The 25,608-nt window shown below is 43.7% G+C and overlaps 1 long non-coding RNA gene across 1 annotated transcript in view; it reads left to right on the forward strand.

Annotated features, from left to right (window-relative positions):
• LOC147364564 (uncharacterized) overlaps window positions 1–16,802 on the forward strand; it is a 96,479-nt gene extending 79,677 nt beyond the window's left edge. Inside the window, exon 3 of the long non-coding RNA XR_015134680.1 lies at window positions 15,945–16,802. This is a non-coding gene — a long non-coding RNA (uncharacterized LOC147364564). The remainder of the gene's footprint in view (window positions 1–15,944) is intronic.
• Window positions 16,803–25,608: the final 8,806 nt, after the last annotated feature.

Here is a 25,608-nt window from a genome sequence, read left to right on the forward strand (position 1 = left end):
GATGCTTCCTAAGGCCCACTTGACTTCTCATTCCAGGATGTCTGGCTGTAAGTAAGTGATCACACCATCATGATTATCTGGGATCTTTTCTGTATAGTTTTTCTGTGTATTCTTGCCACCTCTTCTTAATATCTTCTGCTTCTGTTAGGTCCATACCATTTCTGTCCTTTATTGTGCCCATCTTTGCATGAAATGTTTCCTTGGTATCTCTTATTTTCTTGAAGAGATCTCTAGTCTTTCCCATTCTATTGTTTTCCTCTATTTCTTTGTATTGATCACTGAGGAAGGCTTTCTTTTCTCTCCTTGCTATTCTTTGGAACTCTGCATTCAAATGGGGATATCTTTCCTTTTCTCTTTTGCCTTTCGCTTCTCTTTTTTTCATAGTTATTTGTAAGACCTCCTCAAACAACCATTTTGCCTATTTGCATTTCTTTTTCTTGGGGATAGTCTTGATCACTGCCTCCTGTACAATGTCATGTACCTCCATCTGTAGTTCTTCAGGCACTCTGTCTATCAGATCTAATCCCTTGAATTGATTTGTCACTTCCACTGTACAATCTTAAGGGATTTGATTTAGGTCACACCTGAATGGTCTAGTGGTTTTCCCTACCTTGATTGCCAAATTATTTAATACTCATACTGTCCTAAAAAATATTTGTCAACAGTTTACAGATGAGGAAACTGAGGCTCAGAAAACGCCTCTGGCCCATGTCATACAGCTGAGTAGAGGCAGAGGCAGGATTTGCACCCAAATCTCTCTGACTTCAAAGCTGGTTCTCAGATGTTCCCTAAGGACCCCCCTGTGTACCAGACAGCTTGTCAAGTGCTGTGGAGACCAGGAAAGGGACTGGTGTCAAGCCCTGCCCAGAAACAGCTTGCTGTTGTTGTTTAGTTGCTAAGTCATGTCTGACTCTTTGCAACCCTGTGGACTGCAGCATGCCAGGCTTCCTTATCCTTAACTATTTCCTGGAGTTTGCTCAATTCATGTCCTTTGTGTTGATGATGCCATCCAACCATCTCCAGGGTCAGAAAACAAGATGTACAGAAACCCAGAGTTTGAGGAAGTCTTGTCTCTAGGGAGCCTGGAAGATTTCTTGGAGGAGATAAACCTGACCCTCTGCAGGCCAGTGGGCCTTGCTGGGGTCAGTTTGGGGAATGGGGGCTGGCAAGAATGCCCAGAGCAGGAAACCACGCAGCATCCTGAACCTGCCCTGATTTTAGGCTGACCAGACCTGGACAGGAGCCAGTAGTGAGCTCATTTCCCCGGGCCAACTCGGAGCTGCGGGGACAGGACCTGGCCCAGGGCTTGGGATTCAGGCTCAGCCCCCTTGTCTGGTTTTGCAATAGCTGATTCATTGCCCTGCTTTTCCAGCCCTCCCCAGAGGCTTCCTCCAGCTCTCCCATCACCCTAATCTCCTGCTGAAGAGCATGCCCTTCTGCCATGGCTGCTGAGAACCTGGGTTGAGGACATGTGGCCCTGGCCCAGTGATCCATTCCCGAGCCTGGGGACTGAGAAGTAAAGTAAAAAGGAACCCCACCAACATCCCCTGCAGGACAAGTCGGAAGTGTTTTAGCTCCCAAGTCCTTGGGAAGCACCTCACCAATGGCCACTATCCCATTACTATTATTGTCATTACTGTTGTCTATCTTCAACAGTCTTCCAACCTTTCTTGAATGGCCTTCTTCCCCTTTCCTTGACTCCATTCCTGTCCATCTTTCTCTGTAGCATCTACCTCTCCCTCCTGGCTTCCTCACTGTCCCAGACTTTAAAAATATACACTCCCTTGTCTCATTCCATCAGTGCCTAGGGAATCCCTGGGAGTCAAAAGGGATCTTCTGTAACAGGTGGTCTTGGTGTGTGTGTTAATCCACTAAATGAGCCCATGCTGACATGTGAGTGAGGTGGGTGGTTCCACACATGGCCTCTCACACACAGTATAGGAAGACACAGACCTTATGCTAATCCGTGTTTATTGAGCAACTATTTAGTGCAAGGCACCATGGTGAACTTTGTCAATATCTCCCAAAGCCAAGAGGGTTACTTCAAAAAGTACTGGAAAGGCATTTCCTGAACTTAGTTCTCATGTCTGTCTATCTGTCTGTCCTTGCAATTTGCTCATGTTTTCACGTTTTAACCCTGAGACAGAACTCTTTCCCATAATCAGGGAGAGTCAGGAGCATACAAAAAAAAAGGATGGCAAAGCCAAGAACAAAGAGAGCCCACAGAAACCCAAGCTGTGTATGAAACAAGACAGGCAGTGCTGAGCTGTGGCCTTGGGACTCTCCCTTCCAACATCAGTCACTGTGCAGAGGAGGAGGGTAAAGGATGTCCCCCACCCAAGTTAGAGCTGCTGGGGATTATAGAAAGCTCCACCAGAGGCCCAGCCAACAGGGATCCAGATGAGAGTCTGAACTGTGCTTTAGATAGTAGACAACTGAAAGTAGAGTCATGAGCCCACTCTCTTCTCAATCCCGTGGGCCTCCGTGGAAGGCCACATGTTTCAGAGCAGTCTGGGGTCTGGAGAGAGAGAAGTCTGAGTAATGACGCCTTGTAATGAGAGATCCTTCTTATCCAGCAGTATGACTTAGCCCTGTGCCATGGTGAACTTCCCTTTTTGTTTCCATGAACTCTGCAGCAGGGCTGGGTTTCCTGTCCTGGAGAGGGACCGTCCACCAGCTTGCTCTGCTCTCTCTCCTTCGAAATTCCTGGGAAGAGGCCCAGAGCAGAAGCCAAATTGATGCAGAAGAGGCACCGCAATGTGGTTGGAGCCCAGAAACTCACTGTTGTGGGCACAAGGCTCCTTGGGGGCTTAGCAGTCAGCGGTCCTGCTTGTGTTCCAGAAGCTCTGGGATGGAGTCCCCTCCTAACTTAAGTCAGAAGGACCCGGAGGCAAGCTTTTGCTAACTTGAATCAAGAGGTTTCTTTTCTCCCTGCAACCCTTTTCCTTTTTTCAAAGGAAACCTTTACCACAGTGGAAAAGATTTCTAATTTTTTCCTAATTAGGTAAATAACATATATTCTATACTATAATTTTTTTTAATTGAATACCACAAAAAAGTACAAAGAAAATAAAAATCACCTGAGTTCTCGCCACACTGAGCTGTTACCACTGATCATTTAGTAACCATCATTTCATTCATCATCATATACAGACATGCACATACCTTAACATGAAAGGGATGTCACACATGATGCTTAATCACAGACATTTCAACGATGTGTTTTTGTTTAGGTTTAGTTTAGTTTGGTCTGTTCTGGACTTGACTGACTTGGTTGGGTTTAGTTGAGTTTAGTCTGGTCTGTGTCGTTTGGTATGGTGTGGCTTGCTTTGGTTTCACTCATTTGATTTGGTTTAGTTGGATTTTGTTTGGTTTGGTTTGATGTGTTCTGTTTGATCGATTTTAGCTGGATTTAGTTTGATTTGGTCTGATCTGATCTGTCTTGATTTGGCCTGGTTTGGTCTACTCTCTTCTGATCACATCTGATCTGATCTCATCTGGTTCGATTTGGTTTGGTTTGGTTGAACTTACCTCCCCAGCCTCCCTCCTTGACATGTATCCTCAAGTATCTTTCTTCATGTTCATTCAAACGTGAGGGGGTTGGAAGCATAGTATATTTCACAAAAACTGAGACTTTGCTGTATATATCTCTCCACACCTTGCCTTTCTTTTCCCTGATATATCCTGGAAATCCCTCTGAGCCAGTTAGTATAGATCCAGCTCATTCCCTTTCATGACTGCCCAATATTCCATGGTATGTGTGGACCCTGGGTACTCAGTTGTTTGTCCACCAAGAGACTGTAGCCCGATCTCCCATGTTTGGCCACTACACATGTGTTTCTCTCAATGCCATCGTGTTACACCCACCTCCAAGGACTGTATTCACATAACTGTGTCACCCTGCAATGCAGGCTGCAGTTATTATTATGTCGTGCCTAGTCTTCCATTCTGATACTTTTGTTCCTGTGGAAAGCACACCCAGCAGTGAGACTTCTGGGTCGGAAGATCTGTGTGTTTTTACTTGTAATAGGTCCTGCCATATTGCTTCTCTCTCCTCTCAAAAAAAGTTAATAACTTACATTTCCATTGGCATTGGCAGTATATGAGCAATTCCCACTATCTCCCAATTCCAGTCATCAGCAATATCTGATTGTTACTGTTTTCTGGTGGGGGGGATTGCTGTGTGGGGTCTTCATTTTGGTGCACAGACTCTAGAGAGCATGAGCTCAGGAGTCCCATGGTATGTGGGATCTTAGTTCCCCCACCAGGGATCGAACCCATGTCGCCTGCATTGGAATGGGGATTCTTAACCGCTGGACCACCAGGGTAGTCCTTCTCATTGTTACTTTATTTTGCATTTTCTACATTGGTAATGAGGCAGTGAGGCTGAGCATCTTTTCATTTGTTTATCAATCAATTTGGATTTGCCCTGTAATTTTTCTATTGAGCTACTCATCCTTTTTATTTAATAAGAATTTTCTATTATAAATTTTCATCCTTTATCTGTCATATGAGCTGTGTATCTGTTTCCTCACCCCAACTTTAACATTTGCTTTTTCATCTTGTTTATGGTATCATACATTTATTTCAAATTTAATATTGTAATTTCATGTAGTAATTAAGCTATTTTTTTTCATTTATAGCTTTCAGGTTTATTGCCTTAGATTAAAAGGTATTGCTATTCCCTAGACTATACATATATTTTCCTAGATTTCAATATTTTTGTTTTATTTTTTACATTTAAGCTTTTAATCTAGAATTTATTTGTAAATACAGTGTAAGATAAGAATAGAATCCAACTTTATTTTCTTTCATATGGATGGCCAATGATGCGATTATCATTTATTAAAGAAATATTCAGGGACTTCCTTGGTGGTCCAGTGGTTAAGAATCCGCCTGCCAATGTAGGGGACACAGGTTCAATCCCTGGTCCAGGAAGATGCCACATGCCATGGAGCAACTAAGCCCATGCGCTATAGCTACTGAGCCTATCGTCACAACTACTGAAGCCCATGTGCCAAGCACCTGTGCTCTGCAAAAACAGAAGTCACCACAGTGAGAAATCCATGCACCACAACAAAGAATAGCCCCCGCTGGCTGCAGTCAGCTAGAGAAGCCTGAGGCAGCAACGAAAAACCAGTGCAGCCGTAAAAAAATAATAATGTAAATAAATAATTTTCTTTAAAAAAAAAAAAGAAATATTCACTTGCAACTGAAATAAAATCTCACCTTTGTCACATATTGGGTTGGCCAAAAAGTTCATTTGGGTTTTCTCATAATATCCTGCAGAAAATCTGAACAAACTTTTTGGCCAACCCAATATTACAGTCACATGCATTGTGACTATTCTGGGGCTTTCTCTTCTGTTTCAGTGTTCTATCCATCTATTTTTGTGCCAGGACTATTCCGACTCTGATTGCAGAGGCTTTGTGGTATGTTTTAATATCTTGTAAAGCCCTCTAGCCTTATTATCCAGAAGACATGCAAGCCATCGAGATGCCAATTAAAACTATACTACCTTCTTATTATATTTTCTGTCCAAGAATATGGATGTGCTTCCATTTGTTCAGCTCTTTAAGACTTTAAGTTTTCTTCCTATAATTCCTGTACCTGTTTTCTCAAATTGATTCCTAAACTTATTATAACTATGATGCTGTTATGAATGAGTTATTTTCCATTTCTTCCTATGGCTAGTCTACTATTAGTTTAGAAATAAAAACCCTACACTTTAACATATTTATCTCAGTTCAGTTCAGTTCAGTTGCTCAGTCATGTCCGACTCTTTGCAACCCCATGAATCACAGCACACCAAGCTTCCCTGTCCATCATCAACTCCCAGAGTTCACTCAGACTCATGTCCATCAAGTCAGTGATGCCATCCAGCCATCTCATCCTCCGTCGTCCCCTTCTCCTCCTGCCCCCAATCCCTCCCAGCATCAGAGTCTTTTCCAATGAGTCAACTCTTCGCATGCGGTGGCCAAAGTACTGCAGTTTCAGCTTTAGCATCATTCCTTCCAAAGAAATCCCAGGGCTGATCTCCTTCAGAATGGACTGGTTGGATCTCCTTGCAGTCCAAGGGACTCTCAAGAGTCTTCTCCAATACCACAGTTCAAAAGCATCAATTCTTCAGTGCTCAGCCTTCTTCACAGTCCAACTCTCACATCCATACATGACCACAGGAAAAACCATAGCCTTGACTAGACGGACCTTTGTTGGCAAAGTAATGTCTCTGCTTTTGAATATGCTATCTAGGTTGGTCATAACTTTCCTTCCAAGGAGTAAGCATCTTTTAATTTCATGGCTGCAGTCACCATCTGCAGTGATTTTGGAGCTCAAAAAAATAAAGTCTGACACTGTTTCCACTGTTTCCCCATCTATTTCCCATGAAGTGATGGTACCAAGTGCCAAATTTCCTTATTAGGGAGGAGTTACTTTGGGGTTTGTTTGTTTGCTTTTACTAACTCTAGAATACTGAGGTTTTCTAGATATAACTATACCATCAACAAAATGGGCAATTTTATCTCTTTTTCCCCCAAAATTTTCTACAAATTATTTCACTCTCCTTTCTTTCTGTACCCATTAAAACTTCCAAAACAATATTTAACAATAATGGGGACAGTGTTCCTGATTTAAATGGAAGTGTCTTAACAAATCACTATTTGTAGTATTCGTTGTCTTTTGATATTTAATTATATTAACTATAGTTAATATATTAATAGTTCCTTCTGTTTTTCTTAGGATTTCTATTGGGAAAGGCTGCTGAATTTTACTGAATGCCTTGTCAACCTCCATTGATCTGATCACATTTTCTTCCTTTAATTTGTTGATGAATATAGAAGTCTAAATAAAATATTAGCATTAAATCAAAAGAATAATACATTTTGACCCAAGGATTTATCCCCAATATGTAAGGGTATATTGGTATCTCTATTCACAAATTAGATTACTTAGATTTTGGTTCTGTACTTTTTCAGGTTTCACATATAAGTTGACGGTGTTGACCTATTCAAGTTTTTCATCTCATCGCATCTATTTATACGCTACCATTTCTTCTAGTTTTTCAAATCTGTTACTGTAGTTACACCTGCGTTTGCCTACAATTGTTCTGATTCCTCCTACACGTATGCTCACACTTACCTTCCTCTGGGCTGGTCTTCTGTAATTCTGCTCTCATTTTCTTTCCCCCTTGGTCACATTTTTTTTTTTTTCTGTTTTCATTGGGCTTTTTGAAAATGGAAGTAATGTTTAACACTAGAATCTGGCCATTTAAAATCTTGCACATGTGTTTTTACTAACTGAAGTAATGTGGCCGCCATCCCATCTTGACCCGCCTTGATTGACACAATTCCTTGGGGGTCCTGACTCTTTCACCTGAAGCGGTGACACCCACACTGTGACAGAAGAGGCCTTATGAAACTCTGAGCTCTTTCTAGAGGACAACTCTGGTTCCCGATTCCTGGCAGAGGCCTGGGTGCTGCTGGCTCTTCAGGAATGCTGAGAAGAAGGATGCAGGAAAAGTTGAATGACTCCCTAGAATGGTTCTAGAGAATGGGAAAAGAGAGGTTTCAATTACACTTTTGCTTTTTCCTTATGACAAAGGCAATATTTACTCACTGAAAAGAATTAAAAATATGGAAGTCAAAAGGAACATTTAATTCACCCAACAGGGACTTCCCTGGCAGTCCAGTAGTTAAGACTCCACACTTCCAATGCAGGGGGTGTGGGTTTGATTCCTGGTCAGGGAATTAAGATCCCACATGCCTCATGGCATCACAAAAAAAATTAAAAACAAACCAAAAAACCACCCAACATCCCCTGACCCAGAGATTACATGTCACTAATACTACTACTGAGGAGGTGGTTCATGGCAGCACAGGCCCAGCATCAGTAGAGAAGCTCCATTGCCCATTCTGGTGGGATCTCAGGCAAGTGAGCCTACCTCTTGATCCTTGTTTTCCTCATCTAAACCAGAGAGAACACTGCACCACGTAGGTTCGTTATAGGATCAACTGAAATAATATTTACAAAGCACTTGACACATAGTAAGAACTCAAGGGACAGATACTATTAATAACATTCTTTATATGTCCGTTCAGTCTTTTCCTCTATGCAAATCTATGACATTATATAGACACATACACATATATAGTAAAAATGGAAGCTGGGCCCCAGGATGTTTCTAGAATAAGGAATGAATGCTCTTGTTTCACCCCAGCACACGGAAGCAGAGTTGGGTCTCTTTTCTGCCTCCTCAGTCCATGCACAGCACACATGCTTCTCCTTGGCAGTCAGACTGGAGCCTGCCTCCCCCTTCAAGGTGTGAGCTCCTCCTAAGCCCACCTGGGCTCTATTAGTGGACAGGATCAAAGGAAGCCTAGTCTATGTTTTTTCATTCAATGTGCCCCATGTGTTCTACATCTTACTCTTTAGTGCAGTGATACTTGTCAGAATGAAACAGCATTCACTACTTGCAAATCACAGGATATAAATAATTTAAATGCACTCCAAAGATATTGTTTTAAACTAGACTGCCCAGATAGGCTGGACAAAGGGAGGTTGAGCGAGAGTCATCTCATCCTATTTAATCCTGAAACTGTCTGGGAAGGATCTCAGAGTGCCTCTCTATCCTAATATTTGTAAAATTCTCTTTTCTAAATGTACACAGTTATTTCAACATTTGGTACATTTCTGTCTGTACAATAACACTTCAGCTCTGCATTCAGTTTTCGTTACCTAGAGTTAGACATTGAGTGGATACTTTCAGTGCTCATTGAATGAATGAATGAATGGGTTAAGTGAACTCCTGCCCAAGCTAGGAAATAGAAGAGAACTAAATCCAGAACTAAAATCCAGATCTCACAACCTCTGATCCCAAGTCTTACACCTTTCTATCTTTTCACCAGGATAATTTATATCTTACATCAAACCCAAACAGCCATCTTCAGTCCTATTCATCCTCCATTCATTCATTTAGCAAATAGTCATTGGGCACCTACTGTGTGCCAGGTTCTTCCTCTAATAATTACACACACAGAAGTATGAGTGATGACCTTGGCCATTGCTGTTATTGAAGAGTCTAAGTGGTCCAACCCATGCTATCCAGAGGAGGGACCTACTCCCCTTTACACCCTGCTCTAGCCCAGCCTGAAGGAGAGTCAGGATTGGGAGGTGGAGATAGGAGGGAGAAATATTGTGCCCTGATCCCTTCTTTGGGTGCAGCATCTCAGGTTCCCAAGTCCTTCCAGCCACACCCTCAGCTCCCCCTGGTCCCCAACTATTGCTCTTTACCCACAATGCCATGCCTCAGGCTGTAGACCTCTTCTTCCCCCTCTCAGGAAGGATCTAAGTCCATCTGCAGCCTGGTCATTGGTCACTGGTCACCCACGGCACGTGAAGCCTCTCTCCTCACATGCTTCAACTTTTTAGCACTTTCTACCTCATGTTCTGGATTATCCAGTGTGTATCTTATCTCCTCTACTAGATTATCAGTTCCTTGGGCTCAGGATCCATGTCAAATTTATCTTTGCATCTTCAGCTATACCTGGCGTGATGCCTTACGGTGAATATTGCTTTGTTGAATAAATAAGTGGATGAATGTGTAATGGAAGGAGAAAATGTTATATGATGAGAGAGAGGTTAGAGAAAACAGGATTACTTACTGTAAGTAATGAATTAGAATTTGGGGGGACAGAGGAGAGAAAAGAGGAAGGGAGGAAAGTTTATGTACATGGCAGGAACCCAACTAAATAGAAATGGCCACAGGACTTTTTAAGAGCAGAAGAACTTGATATTTGACTCTGGGATTTATAGGGTATGATGGAGCCATCTCTCACCATATCCTCAATCTTCAGTGACACATGCTGCACTGATAGAAACCTTGTATGAGTTTATGGGAAATCAAAGAAGTGGAGCAGTGTTGCACATCTGGAGTGAAGGCAGAGGGGGCGTGTGTGTGTGTGTGTGTGTGTGTGTGTGTGTGTGTGAGGTAAGTCGCTTCAGTCGTATCTGACTCTTTGCGACTCCATGGACTGTAGCCTGCCAGGCTCCTTTGTTCATGGGATTCTCCAGGCAAGAATACTGGAGTGGGTTGCCATCCATTTACTTCTCCAGAGGATCTTCCTGACCCAGGGATCGAACTCGTGTCTCTTGTGTCTCCTGCATTGGCAGGCAGGTTCTTTACCACTAGCGTGACCTGAGAAGGCAGAGAGGATAGATGTGAGAAATCCACAGAACTAATTCAGTAGAAGCTGACACTCAGAGCCCAAGGTAATGGTGAAAAGCCCAAGCCCCTTTCCCCACCAGAGTCCACAGAAAAATTAGGCGGGAGAGGGAGGGTTCCATCACACATGGATTGAGGTTAAGGTTATTTCATTTGAATCTTAAAATCCAGGATACTTGATACCTGGCATATGAATGCATGAATGAAAAATTAATTATGGCTAGAATGTTAATGGGCTATATATAGTGGCTTAGTGCATGTTCCTCTCCCCCCAATCCAAAAAAAAAAATCACTTCCTATGGCCATCATTGTCTCGTGGAGTGGCTTTCAGGGTCCATGTGAGAGATGCTTTTGAGCTGAGACAATTATCTGGGAGTTCTTTAAGTTCATGAACCCTGATTCCAAGGACCCTTTTAACCCTATCTTCCCAGATAAGTCGCTGTCCCAGTGAAATCAAAGGTGAGTGGCTAGAAATGTCTGACTATTGTTATATGCTGCCAGCTGACCCGGTAGGCACAGAAGGAAGCTAGGCATTGAAATGTTGTTGTTCAGTCACTCAGTTGTGTCCAACTCCTTGCCACCCCATGGACTGCAGCACACCAGGCTTCCCTATCCTTCACCAACTCCCGGAGTTTGCTCAGACTCATGTCCATTGAGTCAGTGATGCCATCCATCTGTCTCATCCTCTGTTGTCCCCTTCTCCTGCCTTCAATCTTTCCCAGCATCAGGGTCTTTTCCAATAAGTCGGCTCTTCGCAATAGATGGCCAGAGTATTGTAGCTTCAGCATCAGTCCTTCTAATGAATATTCAAGGTTGATTTCCTTTAGGATTGACTGGTTTGATCTCCTTACAGTCCAAGGCACTCTCAAGAGCCTTCTCCAACACCACAGTTCAAAAGCATCAATTCTTCAGCGCTCAGCCTTTTTTATTGTCCAGCTTTCACATCTGTACATGACTTCTGGAAAAATCATAGCTTTGACTCTACAGACCTTTGTTGGCAAAGTAATGTCTCTGTTTCTTAATACGCTCTCTAGGTTTGTCATTGCTTTTCTTCCAAGGAACAAGCGTCTTTTAATTTCATGGCTGCAGTCATCATCTGCAGTGCTTTTGGAGCCCAAGAAAATAGAGTCTGTTACTGTTTCCATTGTTTCCCCATCTATTTGCCATGAAGTGATGGGACCAGATGTCATGATATTCATTTTTTTGAATGTTGAGTTTTAAGCCAGCTTTTTCACTCTCCTCTTTCACCTCCATCAAGAGGCTGTTTAGTTCTTCACTTTCTGCCATTAGAGTGGCGTTATCTGCATATCTGAGGTTATTGACATTTCTCCTGGCAATCTTGATTCCAGCTGGTGCTTCATCCAGCCTGGTATTTTGCATGATGTACTCTGCATATAAGTTAAATAGCAGGGTGACAATATACAGCCTTGACGTACTCCTTTCCCAGTTTGGAACTAGTCTGTTGTTCCATGTCTGGTTCTAATTGTTGCTTCTTGACCTACATACAGGTTTCACCAGAGGCAGGTAAGATGGTCTGGTATTCCCATCTCTTTAAAAATTTTCCACAGTTCATTGTGATCTGCAGTCAAATGTTTTAGTGTAGTTAATGAGACAGTAGATGTTTTTTCTGGAATTCTCTATCTTTTTCTATGTTCCCTCTTTTTCTATGTTCCAATGGATATTGCCAGTTTGATCTCTGGTTCCTCTGCCTTTTCTAAATCCAGTTTTTACATCTGGAAATCCTTGGTTCACATACTGTTGAAGCCTGGCTTGAAAGATTTTGAGTATAACCTCTTACTAGCGTGCCAAATGAGTGCAATTATCCAGTAGTTTGAACATTCTTTGACATTGCCCTTCTTTGGGATTGGAATGAAAACTGACATTTTCCAGTCCTGTGGCCACTGCTGAGTTTTCCAAATTTGCTGGCATATTGAGTGCAGCACTTTCACAGCATCATGTTTTAGGATTTGAAATAGCTCAGCTGGAATTCCATCACCTCCACTAGCATTCAAATGACCTTGTTTCAAATTCCAGTTCATGAGTTAATGTGAATCCAAGCAAACCATTTAATATCTTTGAGTTTCTGTTTTCAGACCTGTCAAACAGTGGAAATGTCACTGTATCTGCCAAAAACACAGTGTTGTTGAGGTACGAACTAGGAAGGTCTCTGGGAAGCCCGAAGGGCTGTTTCTACTATGGGCACAAATCATATTTTACTTCATTTTAAACATAGTCCTTTAGTTTCCTTGGGCAGTCTTGATTCAGTTCTACCCTCAGTTCCAGACAGAGTAGGGAAATGTGCGGAGGTTGTAGAAATGGATATCCAGGCAACTGGCTTCTAGAAGTGATGACAGAGAACAAAGAAGGTCACAAGGTGAAAATCTGAAAAAACAACAACTCTGAGAACAGAACACACTGAGCTACTTATAGGGCTATAAAGCTTCGTCACCCTGTAAAACTTAATAATCCCCTCAAAGTATCTATGGGGAGGTGGAAAGCAACAGGGTAATTCTGGCCAAGTAGTGATGGCTCAAGGCAGTGACTAGGCCCCGCCCTGGTGCTCAAGCACACACCAGACAATGGCTTGTGCTCAGAGGGCTGGCCTCACAGCAAGAAAAACAGGCTGGACTGTGTTGCTCCATGTTTACTAAGGAAGGTGCCATTGAAGCGTATTTTAGAAAGATTTTCATTAAAATGGGACCAAGGGGAAGGGGGAAAGTCATGTAGACATAGATTCAAACTGAGCTCCAGAACTTCCCTGTGGTTAAGAATCCTCTTGCCAATGCAGAGGACACGGGTTCAATCCCTGGTACAGGAAGATTCCACATGCCACAGGACAACTAAGCCCATGTACCACGATTACTGAGCCCATTTGCTGCAACTACTGAAGCCCATACACCCTAGAGCCCATGCTCTGCAGTAAGAAAAGCCACCACAATGAGAAGTCTGAGCCTTCAACTTGACACAACTAGAGAAAGCCCATGCACAGCAGCAAGGACCCAGCGTGGCCATAAAGTAAATGAATAAATAATAAATAACTTTTTAACGTAGCTATATAAAGAGCAACAAAATCCCCAGCTCCATCCTAACCAGGCTACTGATGTGAACAAGTAACACCTCTGAGCCTCAGTTTCCTTATAGGCACAATGGGAATACTAAGAGCCTTCTCACAGAATTGTTGAGGGCCCTAAATGACATAACAAATTGCAGCCAGCACACAAGTTACCCTTAAAAGGTAGGTTTCAATGATCAAGGAGATTTATGGATCCAAAGCTTGGACCCCTGCCAAAAGACTGGGTAAATTAAGCATTGCATCAGTATTGTTAGTAGTGTTGCTGCTCTTGCTCTTACTACTGCAAGTAATAAGCTCATTGTTACTCCATTCCCATGAAGACTCTAAGGAGCAGCTATCGATCATATGAGACATTCGCTGGATCATCAAAAAAACAAGAGAGTTCCATAAAAACATCTATTTCTGCTTTATAGACTATTCCAAAGTCTTTGACTGTGTGGCTCACTATAAAATGTGGAAAATTCTTAAAGAGATGGGAATACCAGACCGCCTGACCTGCCTCTTGAGAAACCTGTATGCAGGTCAGGAAGCAACAGTTTAGAACTGGACACAGAACAACAGACTGGTTCCAATTAGGAAAAGGAGTACGTCAAGGCTGTATATTGTCACCCTGCTTATTTAACTTATATGCAGAGTACATCATGAGAAATGCTGGGCTGGAAGAAACACAAGCTGGAATCAAGATTGCCGGGAGAAATATCAATAGCCTCAGATATGCAGATGACACCACCCTTATGGCAGAAGGTGAAGAGGAACTCAAAAGCCTCTTGATGAAAGTGAAAGAGGAGAGTGAAAAGTTGGCTTAAAGCTCAACATTCAGAAAACGAAGATCATGGCATCTGGTCCCATCACTTCATGGGAGATAGATGGGGAAACAGTGGAAACAGTGTCAGACTTTATTTTGGGGGGCTCCAAAATCACTGCAGATGGTGATTGCAGCCAGGAAATTAAAAGACACTTACTCCTTGGAAGGAAAGTTATGACCAACCTAGACAGCATATTCAAAAGCAGAGACATTACTTTGTCAACAAAGGTCCGTCTAGTCAAGGCTATGGTTTTTCCAGTGGTCATGTATGGATGTGAGAGTTGGACTATGAAGAAAGCTGAGCACTGAAGAATTGATGCTTTTGAACTGTGGTGTTGGAGAAGACTCTTGAGAGTCCCTTGGACTGCAAGGAGATCCAACCAGTCCATTCTAAAGGAGATCAGTCCTGGGTGTTCTTTGGAAGGACTGATGTTGAAGCTGAAACTCCAATACTTTGGCCACCTCATGTGAAGAGTTGACTCATTGGAAAAGACCCTGATTCTGGGAAGGATTGGGGGCAGGAGGAAAAGGGAACGACAGAGGATGAGATGGCTGGATGGCATCACCAACTCGATGGACATGAGTTTGAGTAGGCTCCGGGAGTTGGTGATGGACAGGGAGGCCTGGCCTGCTATAGCTCGTGGGGTCACAGAGTCAGACACGACTGAGCGACTGAACTGAACTGAACTGATCGATCATATGGGCAGAAAAGCATTTATCTTCAAGGTCTCAGTTCACAGACCACTTCTTCAATGAAAGACCACTTTCTCACCACTGGCCTCTCTCAAGCAGATGGACTCGCCCTGCTCTGTGCTCCCCAGGCACTGTTCACATGTCTATTAGGCAGGCTTTCCTGTCTTCTTGGATATGGTTTCTAACAAAAGGTAAGAGCAATCCATTGCATTTGGGTTGCCTGGGTTCAAACCTCTGTGTTATCTCTGGCTAAGATGTTTTACTTCTCTATGCCTCATTTTCCAAATCTGTAAATGTGTGTGTGTGTGTGTGTGTGTGTGTGCGCGCGCGCACGCACACACTCTTTACAACCCGATGGATTGTAGCCCACCAGGCTTCTCTGTCCATGGGATTTTCCAGGCAAGAATACTAGAGTGGGTTGCCATTCCCTTCGCCAGGGGATCTTCCCAACCCAAGGATCAAACCCACGTCTCTTGTGTCTCCTGAATTGGCAGGTGGATTCTTTACTGCTAGCTCCACCTGGGAAATCTATAGAGCATTGTAAATTACCTACCTCATAGAGGTAGTATGAGGATGAGATGAGTTCTTACATGCAAGTTTCTTGAAACAGTGCTTGGGGACAGAGTAAGTGTCACCAAATATTAGCTGTTATGATGATTTGTATACAATATGTATATATTTGAATGTGTGAAATAAATAAACAGCACCTCGTACAAATGGATACTGGGTGTTATAGGGTTGAAAGCAGATGGCTGGGAGAAGCTCTATTTCAGTGAATTGCTGGGCAGTTTTGCTAGAAGTTCTGTGACCTTTCTTTCCTAGTCAACAGGCTTTTGGAGGTGGGGAGAGGGTTGTGAAGCAGAAGACACTGAAGTCCTTTCTTGATTTTACAAGACTCCCTGTCTTGTGACAGCACAGGATTGGAATTCAGAGGCTCCGAGACCCTCGCCTGAGGCATTTAGGAGAGGAATTCCATCTGCTGTCCCGTTCTGTATAAACAAGCAACGCGGCAGGGACCAGTCCCTTTTCTCTATAGGGAGCCACTTGTTCCTCTATTTTGTTTTTGCCCTCTTAGCCTTTATAGGATAATAAATCACTAAAATGGTATGTGGTTTCAAAAAGCTAAAGTTGCATTTTTTCCCCATCCAACTCAGATCTTTGGGCTTCCCTGGCGGCTCAGATGGTAAAGAACCTGCCTGCTAATGCAGGAAACATGAGACACAGTTTCCATACCTGGGTCGAGAAGATCTCCTGGAGGAGGACATGGCCACCCACTTTACTATTCTTGCCTGGAGAATCCCATGAGCAGAGGAGCCTGGTGGATTATAGTCCGTGGGGTCACAAAGAGTTGGACATGGCTGAGCAACGGAGCGCACATGCAGCAGATCTTCACATCCATAGGAACTTGCCGTCCCCTGGAGACTTGAAAAGGTCCCCAGGAATCCTCCCCCCATCAAAGCTGGAGGCCTCAGAATTCCAGCCCCCTGTGTAATTCCCATCCCCCTCTACTTAGGTATTAAGAGGGGCTGGAGGAGGCTCTAAATGGCCTTCTAAGAGTGGAAGAAACAGTTAGGAGTTAGAGACTTGGAGTGAAAAAATTCTGGCAGTAAGAAATTGCTTAAATTCTCTGAGCACTCATGCCTACATCTGTTTAAGGGGGAACCAGCTCTTCTTGCCTTCTTGCCCGCCTCCTAAGACTGTTGTGTGGATTAAGTGGTAGTTGGTCATAAAGCGTTTAGCACATGGAAGAGAGAACCAGTATGTGGAGCTGTCTTTGGCTACATAGGCATATATGGTCCCTGGAAAGACCCTTATCCTCAGTTAGGAGTCCTTTCATGCTGATCCCAGCCCATGAATGCATCCTTGAGTTTGTGCACATCATTTAAGTTCTCTGCCTCAGTTTCTTCTCTGCTAGCATGAAGAAAAAATAACTTTCCAGCTTACTTCCCAAATTTACAAGAAGGTAAAAAATAAAGCTTGCATACTTTGCAAGTTCTCAAAAAAAGTAAAAACTATTTAGCTTCTTTTTTCTGAAGTGTCAAAACCAGGGACTTCCATGGCGGTCCAGTGGTTGAGACTCTGCTTTCGAATGCAGGGGACATGGGTTTGATCCCTGGTCAGGAAACTAAGGTTCCCACATGCAGAGGAGCAACTAAGCCAGGTACTGTAACTACTGAGTCTGTGTACTCTAGAGCCCTGGAGCTGCAACTAGAGAAAGTCCACACACCACAGCGACAACCCAACACAGCCAAAACAAAATAGATAAAGCATCAAGACCAGAATTTATTTGAATTAAGTCTGATTTGCACTGTGGCCTTTGGGAAACCAAAGTAGACCACCTCTCACAGATGAGACTAACTTATCAGAGGCACATTCAGAGAAAAGCCTTGTGTGGCTTTAATTCTCACTACAGTGTCCATGACTGATATCAGAGCCTTTATGGGGAGAAGATTTTTGATAGAGCAGAAGGAGGGAGTGAACACAGGAGCCTCTGTGGGGTCGAAATATGCTCCACAGAGGGGTACCTGAGACCACCGGAAACACGCTTTGCCAGACTCACCCACAGCCTTTGGGCTGGTCTGGACACACAGTTGTTCTAATTCCTGTGTTATGTTGTCCTCTCTCAGGACCAGCTGCCTCCATCATTTCTAAATGGAGAGGCAAGAAGAGCTGGTTATAATAAAGTATCTCGTTTCAGAAACAAGTGTTCTTGTACAGATATTGCAGCAACAGGCTGCCTTGTGTCCCCAATCTACCCAAATCCAGGACAAGTGTTCTGCCAATCTCCAGCCATCCATCTCTCCGGTAGACCCACAAATCATCACGGAAGTTAAAGAGCTGCTGGTGGCCTCAGTGGTATGAACTAGATCCTCCCTGTTGCCCGTGAAAGCTCCTTGGCTCCCTGTGTCCCCCAGCAGCAACTCTTCCTCTTGTCATCAGACCCAGGTGATGAGCTCAAAGAATGCCCCAGAGCAAGCCAGGAATGTCTTTGTCTGGCTTGGCAAGTGATTTCCCTGCCCTACACTGGCCAGATGTGGGGGTAGAAAATTATTTTTGTTTCCTTCTGGAAATGACCACAGTGACCAGGGCCAGGCACAAATCCTTTAACTGCCCTGAGGGAGATTTGCCTCCCTTCAAAGGACGGTAGCAGATTTGGTCAAGCTAATTTGGAAAGCCGCAGTGTCTCCCAGCTGCTACATTCTACCCCTGGGCCACAGAATGAAACCAGGAGGGTCTATTGGATAAGAATGTATCTCACTTGAGTTTCTTCACTTGGCTTTCAGACACCTTCCAGCTTCTACTGTTACCAGACCAAACTTGGGTTCACCTGCCTACTGAGCAGTTTGTGGTGAAGGAAAGTACAGTGTTTATTGCAGGCACCAAGCAGGGAGTCCAGAATGGCTAGTGCTTAAAGGGCTGGAGCTCCCTGAAGGTTTTCAGGGAAAGCTTTATAAAGACAGGGTGAGAGAGAGGGGTTGTGGAGTGTGTGATCAGCTCATGGACATTCTTCTGATTGGTTGGTGGTGAGGTAATCAGGCATCAGCATCATCAATCTTCTGGTTCCAACCCGTCTGGGGTCTACGTGCTTGTGGTAAGCCTCTAGATGATTTCTTCTACTAGGTAGGGGGTTTCAGCCTCTACAAAACAGCTCAAAGGACACAGCTCAGAATATTATCTCTAGTCTTTGAAGAAGAACTAAAGGTCCTTGACTTTGTTTAATGGCTAAACTATTTTTATTTCTGTCTCGCTTGACTGTTTTCCTTTCTTTTTGCATTTTTTAACTTCTCCAATTAAATGCACTCTTAGGAACCTGGGGAAGCCTAGGAGGCTGCGGTTTTTCTACAGACAAGAGGCAGGCAGAGGACTTGGGTGGGGAGGCTGTTCTGGGAAGGTTACGTAGGGTCCTGCTTGGTTACGCTGCCACCATGGCTGCTGGTGACTGACTTTCCAGCCAGTGTTCCATTTACTCAACCAGGTGGTGATGTCCACCTGACCCATCGTGTGCCAGGCGCTGTGCTCCCAGAGAGGAGAGGACTCTATGGGAGGAACCCACTTTCAAACCCTCCTGGGCCATGAGGAGGTGGGAGAGGGGAAAGGGAGGGCCATAGTGGCTCCAGAAGAATACTTCAGCTCCCATGTGAAATGCTTTCCCTCAGTGACCCTTTGCAGAAGCAGGACAGGTTGAAACCTTCTAAAGAGTGTCTGTTAAATTCCAAGGGTACGGTGAGCGGGGGAGGAGGAATGGAACTATGGTTTATTCAGCTGCTAGTTGTTCAACGAATATTTCACGAGCCAGCATTATGTGCCAGGTGGTGGGTCGACAATGGGGAAACAGGTGGGAGAGAGCCGTCCTCTGACTTCAGGAGGTTTGATAAGCTCAGGTGCTGAATTCGTGGTCTGTGGGCTCCCAGGAGCAGCACCCCCACCCCCACCCCGCCCCTTCCTTCCTTCCACCACCAATCATTTTATTAAAAAATGAAAGTCTAATGTAATTTGCTCCCCCATGTCAGTGAGGAGGACCTAAACTCCCACAGGCTAAAAGTTCACACTAACAGACAGGATTAATTAGTAGTTGTCATGGAAATGGAATGCCATTAATTATACAATTTGAAACTGTTCAAGTCCACTTCCACCAAAATTACATCCTGAAATTATGGTATCAGAAAGCCTCCACACACCTTTGAGTCATATCTGAGTCATGTACAACACTTAGGCATTAAATATCTGCAAAACAGCCCATGTTGCTCACTTTTGTGGTGCAGCAGCATAGGAGAGGTGGTGCTCCACACACAAAAGAATGTCTGAGCATCTGGCCCATTATTCAAATCTAACACGATCAGTACATCCGTTGTGAAATGCCGTTGCCTCCACACTGTTGTCTGGTAGGTGAAACCTCCCGTGGGCCCCATAAAATGTGCAAGGTGCCTGCTTTAGTCATTTATTGTTGCAAGACAAATCACCCCCAAAATGCAGCAGCTTAAAACAGCAATAATCATTCCACATTTCTCACAGTTTCTGTGGGTCAGGAATTTTGGAACGGCTCAGCTGGAAGCTCGAGTTCAGAGTCCTTCCTGAAGTTGCAGCCCAGTGTCAGCTGGACTTCGGGGCTGCACCCAGAGGTTAACTGGGGCTAGAGAACCCTCATCCAAAGTGGCTCACTCCTGTGACTGGTGAGTTGATGTTGGCCCAGCAGCCTTTTTCCCTCCACGTGGGCCTTTCTGTGGGATATCCTGAGTGTCCTTGAGATACAGCAGCTGGCTTCATCCAGAACAAGTAGAAGAGACCAGGGCTGAAGTGCCAGTGCTTTTTAGGACCTGTTCTTGGCCCTAATTGTCATTTTACAATATATATTAGTCACACAGCCATCCCTGACTCAGTGCGGGGAGGGCTCATACAAAGGCTTGAATATCAGGAGGTGTAGATCATTGGGGGCCATGATGGAAGCTGGCTCCCATCATTGCAAATGCTTCCTCTGCTCTCTGACACAGTCAGGGCCAGGATATTCCCATCAAATCTCTGCATATTTGAGTGAAGCTATGTGTAAATTGACATGTTTTAGAGAATTCTATATGAACAAGATAGACAGTACCAAAACTCCATCTGTTTTTGGACATTCAGAGTCTCTTGATGCCACTATCTACAGATAATCACTGTTACCATTTCAGCATTTGTCCTTCCAAATCTTTTCCATGTCCTTTCCACTGCTTCTTCTCCTGTGTGCGTGTGTTCTAAGTCGCTTCAGTCGTGTTCAACTCTTTGCGACCCTATGGACTGTAGCCCACCAGGCTCCTCAGTTCATGGGATTCTCCAGGCAAGAATAGTGGAGTGGGTTGCCATGTCCTCCTCCAGAGGATCTTACTGACCCAGGGATCAAATCCACATCTCTTACATCTCCTGCATTGGCAAGTGGGTTCTTTACTACTAACTCCACTGGAGTATTTAAAGTTGCTTATGTCTGTCCCATCTTAACAAAACCTTTTCTTATCCTCTGTTCCCCTTCAGCTGTTAACCTTATCTCTTTTATCACCTTCACAGCCCGGCTTCTTAAACAGCTTGGCTAAACTTCTCACTTCCTGATTGCTCTTCACAGTACTTGATCAGTCCCCACTACTCCATGGAAATTGTCCCTTCCACAGTTACCCATGACCATCTTTTTGCTAAATCCAATTGACCTTTCTTTTCTGACCTCTTAGCACCACGTGATGCTGTTAACCAAAAATCTCCCTTCCTGGGTTTTACTTTTACTTCTCTGGCAGCTGCTTATCAGTCTCCATTCTGGGCTCCTATTCTTGTATCCATCTATTAAACGCTGGGGTTCCTCAAGCCTCTTAGACCACTTCTCACTCTACACGTATTGCCAGGGCAACCCTACCCATTTCCACACCTTCATTTACCAGGCATAGCCAGTGCTTTTTAAATCTGTTTCTAGCTCAGATGTCTCTCCTCAGCTTCAGACCCATATATCCAACTGTGTGATGAATATCTTTGGTGAGGTCTCAAGCTCAGCTGGAAGAAAGCAGATTTATCATTTCCACCAGCTCCTCCCATGTCCCCCATCAGTAAATAGCACCTTTATCCACTCAGTTACCCAAGTCAAAAATGCAGTCCTTACTTATTCCTGACACCACCCTCTCTATCTCTCAAATTCATCAGTCACCATGTCCTGGGGATTCTACCTCCAATATATCTCTGAAATCCATTCTGTTTTCTCCAGTCCTTACTGTCAAGCTCTCAGCAGCTCTTAACTAGTCTCCCTGTCTCCAGTCTTGCCCCATCATTGACTTTACCACTCTTCTATCATGGAATGTTTGGGTTTCTTGTACATGATTATACTTTAAAAAAAATTTTTTTTTGGTTACCAGAGCTCTTCATTATAGATTGGGTTTTGATTTCATGATGTTAATATACTTGACTCTAATGTATGCTTTACAAATAAAGAATCAGGAATAAGCATATGATCCCCTTCTATCCAGACCAAAATCTATCTCTAAAGTCCTGTGTGGTTTAGATTCCAGGGGAATGGATTTCAATGTGTTCCCATGAGTGGACACACCATTCCTCCTGACAAAGCCCTCTGTAACTCAGGCTGACTGCATCCAGCCAGCTGTATTCCCAGCCACACATTCTTTCATTCTCTTATGCTTCTGATTGTTCCCCCATCAAGTATTTGGGCTTCCCCAGTGGCTCAGTGGACTTCCCTGGTGGCTCAGATGGTAAAGCGTCTGCCTACAACGTGGAAGACCTGGGTTCAACCCCTGGGTCGGGAAGATCCTCTAGAGAAGGAAATGGCAACCCACTCCAGTACTCTTGCCTGGAAAATCCCATGGACAGAGGAGCATGGTAGGTTGCTACAGTCCATGGGGTTGCAAAGAGTCAGACATGACTGCGCGACTTCACTCACTCAGTGGCTCAGTGGTAAAGAATCTGCCTGCAGAGCAGGAGCTGCAGAAGACTCAGGTTCGATCCCTGGGTCAGGAAGATCCCCTGGAGAAGGGCATGGCAACCCACTCCAGTATTCTTGCTTGGAGAATCCCATGGATGAGGAGCCTGGCAGGCTACAGTCCATAGGGTCGCAAAGAGTCGGACACAAGTGAAATGACTTAGCAGGCAGGACACACATATAAGGCACTATGCTAATTAATATCTTCACTGTAACAGGTCTATACCCTCAAGGCATGCTCTACTCCATCTCCAAACTGCATCTGATTTCTTGATTCTGGACCTTTGCTCACGACCACCCCACTGCCTGAAATGTCATCCTTCAACCCTTTCCCAATTGCCAAGTCTTTCCATCCTTTGATGTAAGCCTACCTTTACTGACCTTCCTAGTTCACAATGATCCCCATATCTTTCCATCTTAAAGCATTTTGAAGTATTTATTTATCTGGCTGTGCTGGGTCTTCGTTGCTGTACAGCCTTTGTCTAATTGTGGGGAGTAGGGACTACTCTCTGGTTGTACTGCCTGGGCTTCTCTAGTGGCAGAGCATGGGCTCTAGGTTTGTGAGCTTCAGTAGCTGCAGCAAAGAGGTGCAGAAGTTGCATTTCACAGGCCTAGTTGCTCCATGGCATGTGGGATCTTCCTGGACCAGGGATCAAACCCTTGTCCCCCATCATTGGCAGGCAGATTCTTAACCACTGGACTACCAAGGAAGTCCCCTGTATCTTTCTTATCTCTTCTATTTCAAAATGTAATCAGCCTATCTTATATTCTATTTTCTTATTTCTCATGCCTATAGTTCTAACTGTAGCTCTATCGATACTGTCTCCCCATCTGGACTCAAACCCCTGGAGATTCAGGATCATATACATTTTTGTTTTTCCATTCTAGGGAATTACTTATTAATGTCTGGTCAATTAACTCGTTAATTATTTCACTGCTCTGGGCCTCGAGGTCCTCATATCTGCTGCTGCTAAGTTGTTTCAGTCGTGTCCGACTCTCTGCAACCCCATAGACGGCAGCCCACCAGGCTCCCCTGTCCCTGGGATTCTCCAGGCAAGAACAATGGAGTGGGTTGCCATTTCCTTCTCCAATGCATGAAAGTGAAAAAATAAAGTGAAGTTGCTCAGTCATGTCCGACTCCTAGCGACCCCATGGACTGCAGTCCACCAGGCCCCTCCGTCCATGGGATTTTCCAGGCAAGAGTACTGGAGTGGGGTGCCATTGCCTTCTCCTCCTCATATCTAGGACTAGATAATAATTCCAACATTATAGGGCAGTTGTGAGAATTAAATGTGGAAACAGATGGAAAAGGGTATCATATTGTACCTGGTACATAAAAGTGCCCAAAAAATGGTAATTCTCATCCCTCTAATGTCTAATCCTGGTCTGAAAACACAGTAACTCAAAGTACTTATTTTTAAAACAAGTTAGTGAATGAGTAAATGAATGACAAAAGGCTGAAGGAATGAAACAATGCATTCTAAACACACCAGAGTGGCCCTGTTAGAGAAAGAGACGGACTTTTCTTGGCTGCCATGGGAACTCATTCTGCCAGAGGGGAAACTGTAGATAGATTTCCTGCTTGGCTCCAAGATCATGAAATGTTGATTAATGGGAAATCAAGTTTGATTTTTGCTGCAGCCAGCTAATTCTTGTAAGTTTGACTGAATTTGTGATCTGTCAGAATTCCCAGAAGAAAGTAGTAGGCACATGTTTCTTATAAACTGAAAAGAAATTCTTGTGTAAATTAATTTTCACTGGCATAGATCTGGCTCCGGGCACTGTAAGAAATGAGAATATGTTGGTTTCAGAGCCCAGGCTACAAATATTTATCCCCTCACTGTCACTGGTGTTTGTAGAAACTCCTTTTTCACTAATGGTCATTCCATTTGTTTTGAAAAAGACATAAAACTGTCCAAAATGTACTGAAGGTCAAGATGTAAGAGGCCTTTGGGGAGGGGGACACTAAGAGGATGGGGTGTCATCTCCAGATGCCAACCATCTGGTTTTTAGCTTCATGCATTGAGTGCATGGTATTCATTTCGTGTTCTTTGTGGAGGGAATGTGGTCAGCTGCAGTCCTCAGTGGCAATTAATCCCTGTCTTCCTATCTTCACCAAGGGAGTGACAGAGGTGAGAAGGATCTCTCCAGTTTCCCCTGATCCCCTTTTTCTTTCCTCATTCACCTCTCCTTTCCATTTCTAACAGACCTCACTATCACCCTACTCTGTGTCATCCCAACTGTACGAAATGTTCTTGAAGAAGGGACATCACCATCAGGGACTGTAGTCTTGGAACACTGACCTTCCATAAAGGCATGAACAAATTGGAGAAGGGCATTTTATGTGGCAACGAAATGGCAAATCTGAGAGACATCATAGGTCCTCTCCTTCAGAGACTTCTCACCAGGGTCCATGGAAATTCTAAGGGATTTGTGGATAGAATTCAGTGAGTCCATGAATTTGGATGGAAAGTTTCAATCTTTATTTTCATTACTCACTGAAATTTAGCATTTTCTTAAATTATGAATAAAGATAACACCCCACAATAGTGCTGCCATCTGTTAATTTTTCACCAAAGAAGTTGTACTCATTGTTTATATCTCAATATAAATATTGCAAAAATCTCACAATAATCATTTTCTTTCAACATTGGTTCAAAATTACAGTACAATGATAACATTATAAGTAAAACTTACCTGCCACTGGATCTTATTTGATACATTAGTAAAGAAGCATATCTATTATTATATCAAGTATTTATTCTTTTTTCAATTATATTGAAAGCTATATCAACATAACTGCTTTCTTTTGTAATTTTTGGTATTTTGTCTTATGCATTTAAAAACATTCTTCTGAGAGGGGAATCCATAGGTTTCATTAGACTTCCAAAGGGGCTATAGCATGGAAGAGGTTAAGAACTCAGATCTAGTCCCTGGAAGCACAGAATCTCTCTCACACCATATTCAGGGATCTCTGAGAAAGATAGTGAAGACATATCAAGATCCAGGGGAAAGACTACTGTGATTGATTAGGAATGTCTGCCAGGGGCACGCTATGAAAAAAGTGGTAGAATGGAATTGTATACTTTCTAATCTAGACCAGTGGTGTGAATACAACTTTCTGCAATGATGGAAATGTTCTATCTGCGCTGTCCAATATGGTGGCCACTAGCCTCTCATGGCTTTTGAACACGTGAAATGTGGCTAGTGTAACTGAAATTGTGAATTTTTAATTCTATTTAATTTTAAATTAACTTACATTTAAAGTGGCTAGTGCACTGGACAACACAGCTCTGAACTAATCCCACTTAAACCTACTCCAGTCACCTCCCACCACACCCTGCCCCCTCTCATGGAGGAGAACCTGGGCCCAGAAA

Source organism: Bos grunniens, chromosome 10 (genome assembly GCF_055505025.1).
Source record: "Bos grunniens cultivar Pamir isolate PY7600 chromosome 10, Bosgru_T2T1.0, whole genome shotgun sequence".
Lineage (NCBI taxonomy): Eukaryota > Metazoa > Chordata > Mammalia > Artiodactyla > Bovidae > Bos > Bos grunniens.